Source organism: Numida meleagris, chromosome 5, assembly GCF_002078875.1.
Source record: "Numida meleagris isolate 19003 breed g44 Domestic line chromosome 5, NumMel1.0, whole genome shotgun sequence".
Taxonomy (NCBI): domain Eukaryota; kingdom Metazoa; phylum Chordata; class Aves; order Galliformes; family Numididae; genus Numida; species Numida meleagris.
The window spans coordinates 44122062-44128762 of record NC_034413.1 but is presented as its reverse complement, the minus strand read 5'-3'; the positions used below and the strand labels follow the sequence as shown (position 1 = coordinate 44128762).

Below are 6701 nucleotides of genomic sequence, written 5' to 3'. Positions count from 1 at the left end.
CATTAAAAAAAGTCCTCATTAGTAAGAATCATAACCAACAGTAAAGAAAGGCAAGAAAACTTACTGACCCAGGCTCAGAACACACCCCCACTGTGATAATAAAGGAAGTAAATCCCTAGAGATGTATTACCCACCCATCACAACCCATTACTCACTCCAGCTGAGTAGGAGAGTAGAATTTCACAAGCTTGTCATGGGGCAGACATGCTTACTGTGTCAGCTCTAACTTTCATTGTCACTTTGCTCTGGAAATGTAATCAAAATGGCAAATAAATATTAACTAATGAATTGTAAAATTAAACCCCTAATAGCTGCAAAAACTGTTAAACTCTTTGTAATTATGTTGTTAAAAATGAGTGATGTCTGTTTGAGCCCAAACACTGCTACAGAATTATTTGAAAACATGCACAGAGCAGGAAAAACCAAGTGTGGAATTGCAATTTATTATCAATACCATGGTCACTCCTTCAGGTCTTATATTCCAGATTATTTGTGTACTCTGCCAGAAATGGCATATTCAGAACAATCCCCAGCATTAGGAAAGCTGAAGGCTCACTCCCTGAACAGGAAAGTCCTGCAAAAAAGATGAGGTGAAAAGAGGCATAGAAACTGCATGAGCGAAGGCCAATGCTTTTTTCAGATTCAGACATGGCTCTTTCTGAGCAGGCCTTCAGCTCCACTGACTTTTGGAGCATTGCAGACCAAGCTGAATAATAACAGAAAGTAAAGCCACTGATTTTCCTACCGGGGTACAGCACAGTACATTGTTCTCCCCACCTATCAGGGGACAGTGATGATTTGGTTCCCTCTGTAAGGCTGGAACATTGCCCAAGGAACAGTTAGGATTAACTGGTGTTCCAGAATTAAGAGTTTTATGGGCAGCCTCCTTTAGCTTCATAACATACAGAAAACCTCAAGCTGTCCTTGAGAACTACTAAAGGTTTCTAGTAGGTTTTCCCTGCTAGCACCTACAGTAAGTTCTCTATCAACTGTGAATCTTGCACATAAACCGGTTTGTTTACAATACCCACAAATAGAGAAATCTACAGGCCCTGGGTGCTGGCAGCTGCTGCTTAGCTATAGTCAGCAATTATCCCATTACTATACTTTAATCATTAATGTTGGTGAGTCATTTTTGCTAAGTACTTACAACATCCTTATCAGCAGCACATCTGTTAAGGTGGTTTACAGTTCAGGTTTTGAACATCTCTGTGAGTCAGTGACCTCAACTATTTTACAGGTCAGGTATCAGCAGATACAGCCTTCTTATGTGATGAATCCACTGATTTAAGGGTGAAAAAAAATCTGTTTTTTGTCCAGTACTCCATTGCCTAATGAGCTGCAAAACAGCTCTTCTTGCAGCACTTCACTCTTTTCATCCCACTTGAAAATTGGGCAGAGATATATAATGGCAATTGGTATGGAGATGAGTCAAGTAACTCAGTCCTCAGGCAGCTTTTGCTTTAATTCAAATTCTCATGTGTTGTTCATTCCCAAAAGATATGTCACTTTACAAAGTCAGGTTCACAGAACTACAGAAGTTGCACTTCTTAACTACGACTGATCCTAGTTTTTTTCCAGATATAATAATAAGTTGAGCTTAGAAGCTCCCTGCAGACTCTGGAGCATGCACTGAAACAAAGTAAGAAATCATGTTTTCCCATACAAAAAGAGTAAAGTACCTTTTTTCATAAGACAGAATTTCCCTACTAAGTCAGTTCCATATCTAACACCACTGCTACTCAATGAAAAATAGCTAAATTGAGGGCTTGTATCCATCTTATTTTATTTTCCTCACATGTCCCCTGTCTATTGCAAAGCCTTACAAAACACTGAGGGCTAACAAATACAGAGATCCCACACTCAAGTACAGTAAGTGTCTTCCGCTCATCTTTTCTTTCAGCGGAAGGGCAAGAGACCTGAATCACACCTTGGAAGCTAGGCCACAGTTACTTATGCAGTCCATGTATCCAAATTGCCATAAGTGTCTGTAGCGTGAATCAAGCCTGTATTCTTCACATTCATTCATTTACAGCCTCATACCAAATCATTTGGCTTTGGATGTATGAAGAATCACAAACAGAATCTGCTGTACGCAAGCTAACAAGGCAGAGGCTATAAGCAAAATTCTGACCAAAGCGATCTGAACGCCATTTTCAGACTGTACAACATTTCACATTTCCACGTATTTTCTACTAAGTCACTTGTTTCTGTTTATATCAAAGGTCTAAATAAATGCAGCTTCTTACTTAAAAACTGAAGGCATTTAGATCTATAAGTGTTTGTGTACAGCAGATCAATCTTACACCCTTTCTTCATTTACTATGCATCTCAAGTAGTCATCATACACACAGAACAGATTCATTATGTATAGCACACGCTCAGCAAATTCACACACAGAGTTAGTTGACATTTCTTTATTTGTTTGTTTCGTCCTGAGAATGTTAATTCACTCACATCAATTCAGTTTTGACTGGAGCCTATAATTTCCTTTTTACGTCCAGAACAGACACCAAATATGTGCAAGATCAAGATCCTGAAGTTGTATGCAAGCATGTACACGTTCATACTTTAAGTGATAAGAAAATATTTTCTCTGTCTTCTTCGTGCATCTGTTCCCATTCTTAAGGTCACTTTTTTGGCAAATAAAAACATCCTGAAAATGAGTTTCACAAAGAACTAAATATACTGCAGTTACAGCTCAAGACAATTTAGATGTGGCAACCTGATGATAAGTGTCCGAAGACAAGCTACTGCAATGTCATGTCTCCTCATAATTTATAAAGCTGTCTTCATTAACATTTACACAGTCCAATCCACAAGTTTGCTGCAGATACAGAAAGACAGTATCTGGCACGGTTAATCTATTTGGTTGTGATTTACATCACAAATTCAGTGGGAGGTCATCTGTTTTACAGCAAGGGCAAAGAATGGACCCACATATACAGAAGTGATGCTTTCAAAGTCCATTTCCATGATTATAATGAATAATCCAGGCAAAAAGCTTCTCATTTCTCAAAGCACTCTAGTCCATGTTGTGTCACTATACTAGAATATACTAAGCTTCATTACATGAATTGCTTGGGCAGTAATAAAAATAAGTTATTTTTGCATTTACATATTAGCTCTTCCATGTCAATGACATGGTTTTCTTTTTTGCAGATCCCGGATGCATGTCTGTGGCAAATTCTGGATGTTACCAACACCTATCAGCAGAGGAGTATCATTTGGAAGAATTGTACCATCTTTTCCTAATACAGTTGCCTCCCAGGAAGGTTTACCTGGTTCAAATTTATCCTCTAAATTGACTTTTTATAAAAGCATACATAGTAGTGAAGTAATTTAATATCCCAGGCTTAGTTCTCTTTCTATAGGCTAGACACTCCTACTACAGTAGGGCTAATGACCATCTGCCAATGCAGTGAGGTCATCTTGTTGAGCTCTACTCAAAGCTGGCAGCAAAAAACTATGCTGCCTCTGAAGGGCCAGGCAACCCCAATGGGCCACAGAGATACCTGGAGTTGGTCTCAAATCAACACATGGTACAGTGGGAACCAACATAGGAGCCATGCCCAAAAATCAACAGAGCTCATTGCTCCTTAAAATGAAAGGACAAGTCAGCAGGCCTAAGTTTTAATGCGTTCCTAACACAGTCCAGATGATAGCAGCTAGATGCCTGATGCTTGCTTCTTTCCTGATATAGACAGCGTCAGCCACAAGTTGCTTTGCCCACGTAACCAAGTGTGCCTGGTGGATTCATTCACCCCCAAAAATCATTTTTCCATGAACAATTGAAATAAAGCCTGTCCTCCTATAAATGCATGTCCATCCCCTCCATTCCAACACTTCAGTTACTCCAGCTTGGCTACCCCAACCCTCTGACATCCCTAGAGCCCTACATCAGGTCCTCACAGCCTCCCACAGACCCCAAGTACTTCCTATCTTCTCAGCCCTCTTTTTTCACCCCAACATTTCTCAAATTTCGACATGGTGCCCAGCTTTGACAAAGAGGCTTAGGAATGTAGACCACCAATTGCGCACGTCTTACTTACTGCAGTAACCAAGTTAAATCACATCCTTGTTTGGCATTTCTATACTACCATATCTCCCAGTACAAAGTTGGCTCCTGCAGTCTACACAAGATTTCAAGCTTTGCATCTAAAAATGAAGTTACTATTTTTGCTCCCTTATATTATTCCATACTTTTTTTTTTTTTAACTGCTAGTGTTATTACAGAGAGAATGACGACAAGACTAAAAGTTAATCAGAAGCTCATCTCTGTCAGTGGATTCTGCACTTCTGTCTGTTCTTTCTCTGGTCATCCAGAGGTTGCTTTGGCACAGTAACAGTTAACCTTCATCGACGCCAGAAAAACAAACCCTTTAAACCTAATCTCTAATCTTGATCAAAATACATAAACATGATGTCAAAGCACTCTCATAAGGCCTATCTAATCATTTAAAAATCTTCCTTGGGTTAACAGCTCCGAGGGCAAGATTTTGCTACATAAAAGTATTTTAATACTGATAACATCCATGAAAAGCCTGAAGATTTTCATTTATAACCAAACCTGTAATTATCTCTACTTACTATTTTCACCAAAAAAAATGAAAAAAATGAAGATATGAAAAGGAACTAATTCATCCATCAGTTTTGACACCTCAGAAAAGAGGGTGAGGCAGCATTTAGAAGAAGGTTCAATCCAGCACAAGGAAAGCTGGCCTGATCAATCCCTCTAAAAACAGAAACTAAAGAAAAAGCAGCAATGGCTGCCCACTGGTATTTACAGGATAAACCGAGAAATAAAACCATCTTCTGTGTTTTAATCAGATTTTTCTTAATATTTTAATATGAATTAGCTAAAATACGTTTTAACCAAGTTTTGTCCGAAGTGTGAAAGAGCTACTAATTGCATCTGATCTTAATTTAACCAAATGGCTTCTATAACAGGAAAGGGATTATGGGTAAACTAACCCCAGCAAGAGAGTTTGTTCTAAATCATCACATTCCATTAAATTATGGTTGTGCTAGTCAGGAAAGCAGAGCATTGTTTTACAATGAAAATTTATAAAGCAGTATTATATTAAATCTGCTTTAAAGCAGAAAGTACATTTTGCATCCAAAATTCTGTTGCTGCCCAGGAAAAAGGGAAAGCATGTTAACTTCCTTAATTTGGAACCAGATAACTGTCACAAAACAATCTGTAGTAATACGTTGCCTAAAAGATGAATCGGAAAATAATTTTATTGCAACTATTACAAGGCTAAAACCATCAGAAAACAAGTATCATAACACAAAGCTTCCCGAGGGACAAACAAAAGGAACACTAACAAACTGTAGAGAGACTCAACACTACAACTCTGCAGTGAGGAGAAAACCAAGGTTATTGGGATGGTTGCTACAAGACAGTGCAGAATAAATTATCATGAAGACAAGACAAACATCTTCTGAAAATTAGATATGGAAATCACATAAGTCATTCTGTGGAACAAGAAACTTTGAGGAATGAACACAACTGAGTGCCCCACACAGGCTGCCCACAGTTCCACTAAATACCCCCAGCCTCCCCATCCTTCTTTGCTTACAACAGCAAGCCCCTAGCTCCAAAGATCTGAAGGTGCTTCTCAAATACCCTCAACTTGTTGCCACATTCCCTCGCACTCAGCTGGACTGCAGTCATTGCACTGAGCACCCTCCTAGCATGACTGTGAGTACAGACCACAGCTGTCCAGCTCCCACCACAGCCTCCCCACCCAAATGTGGAGTTGCTGGAGTTCCTCCAGAGGTTGCCAACCTTACGGCATCTGCCCTCCAGCAACATCTGCAGTAGGGTCAGGAGGACAGTCACGAAGAGCATTAGCAGCCAGACCTTGCTTCCTCATAAATCCTGGCCAAAAAAGGCACAGAATATTATGTAACATGCATCTTGCACAGGTTTCCTTACACAATCAAAGGATGGTAATTACGAATGAGAAATCAGCTTCCAGAAATTAAAGCCTCCAGAAAAATACATGCACTTCTTTTTTGAGCAGCCCTTAAAACCATTCAGGTAAAAGGAAATCAATTTGCAAATGGCAGATAGAAATTGCAGATAGAATTTGACAGTTTCTTCTTGGACTTAAATAACGTGCTGTTCTTTGGCAAAAATTAAGAAATAGGAAGTTGCTTAACTCATTTTCTTAATAAGCATCACACGTAAAGCTCTGTTATTCAAATGAAAGTGGTGAGTGTTTTAGTTTGTATGGAGTTTTCTTTGCTTTCTTTGTTCTGATGTTCTCTGGTCATGCTGACATTGCTTTAAAGGAAAGAAACAACTAAAATGTATTTTTATTACTTACATCATTACTTGGAAAGATTTGATGGTGTTTGGAGAGTGTTTTAACTGATATTTCTCCATTATTTTCACATGGAAGTTAGGGCTTCTCACACAAAAATACTCATAAGAATGAGCTGCAGGAAGAAATTAAATCAGGATAAACTGCAAAATTTTCAGTTCTCACTACTGCATTGAACTGTAACCTCCAGAGCTGAAATATGATTTATGCAACAAAACAGGTGTTGCAGATGAGTGTGAGCTTGAATCTCTACATGCTGACCTACTGTGAACATACACAGCATGCATCTCTACACTCCCCCCTTCATATGTCCCAGCAGCTTCAGGCAGAATAGCCCGACAGCACACTTCCCATCCTATGGCTTTT

At 39.1% G+C, this 6701-nt stretch overlaps 1 protein-coding gene across 3 annotated transcripts in view; it reads right to left on the bottom strand.

Annotated features, from left to right (window-relative positions):
* The window catches only part of PLCL1 (phospholipase C like 1 (inactive)), a 200154-nt gene that overhangs the window by 173682 nt on the left and 19771 nt on the right, over positions 1 to 6701 (bottom strand). The gene's annotated exons all lie outside the window — the stretch shown is intronic.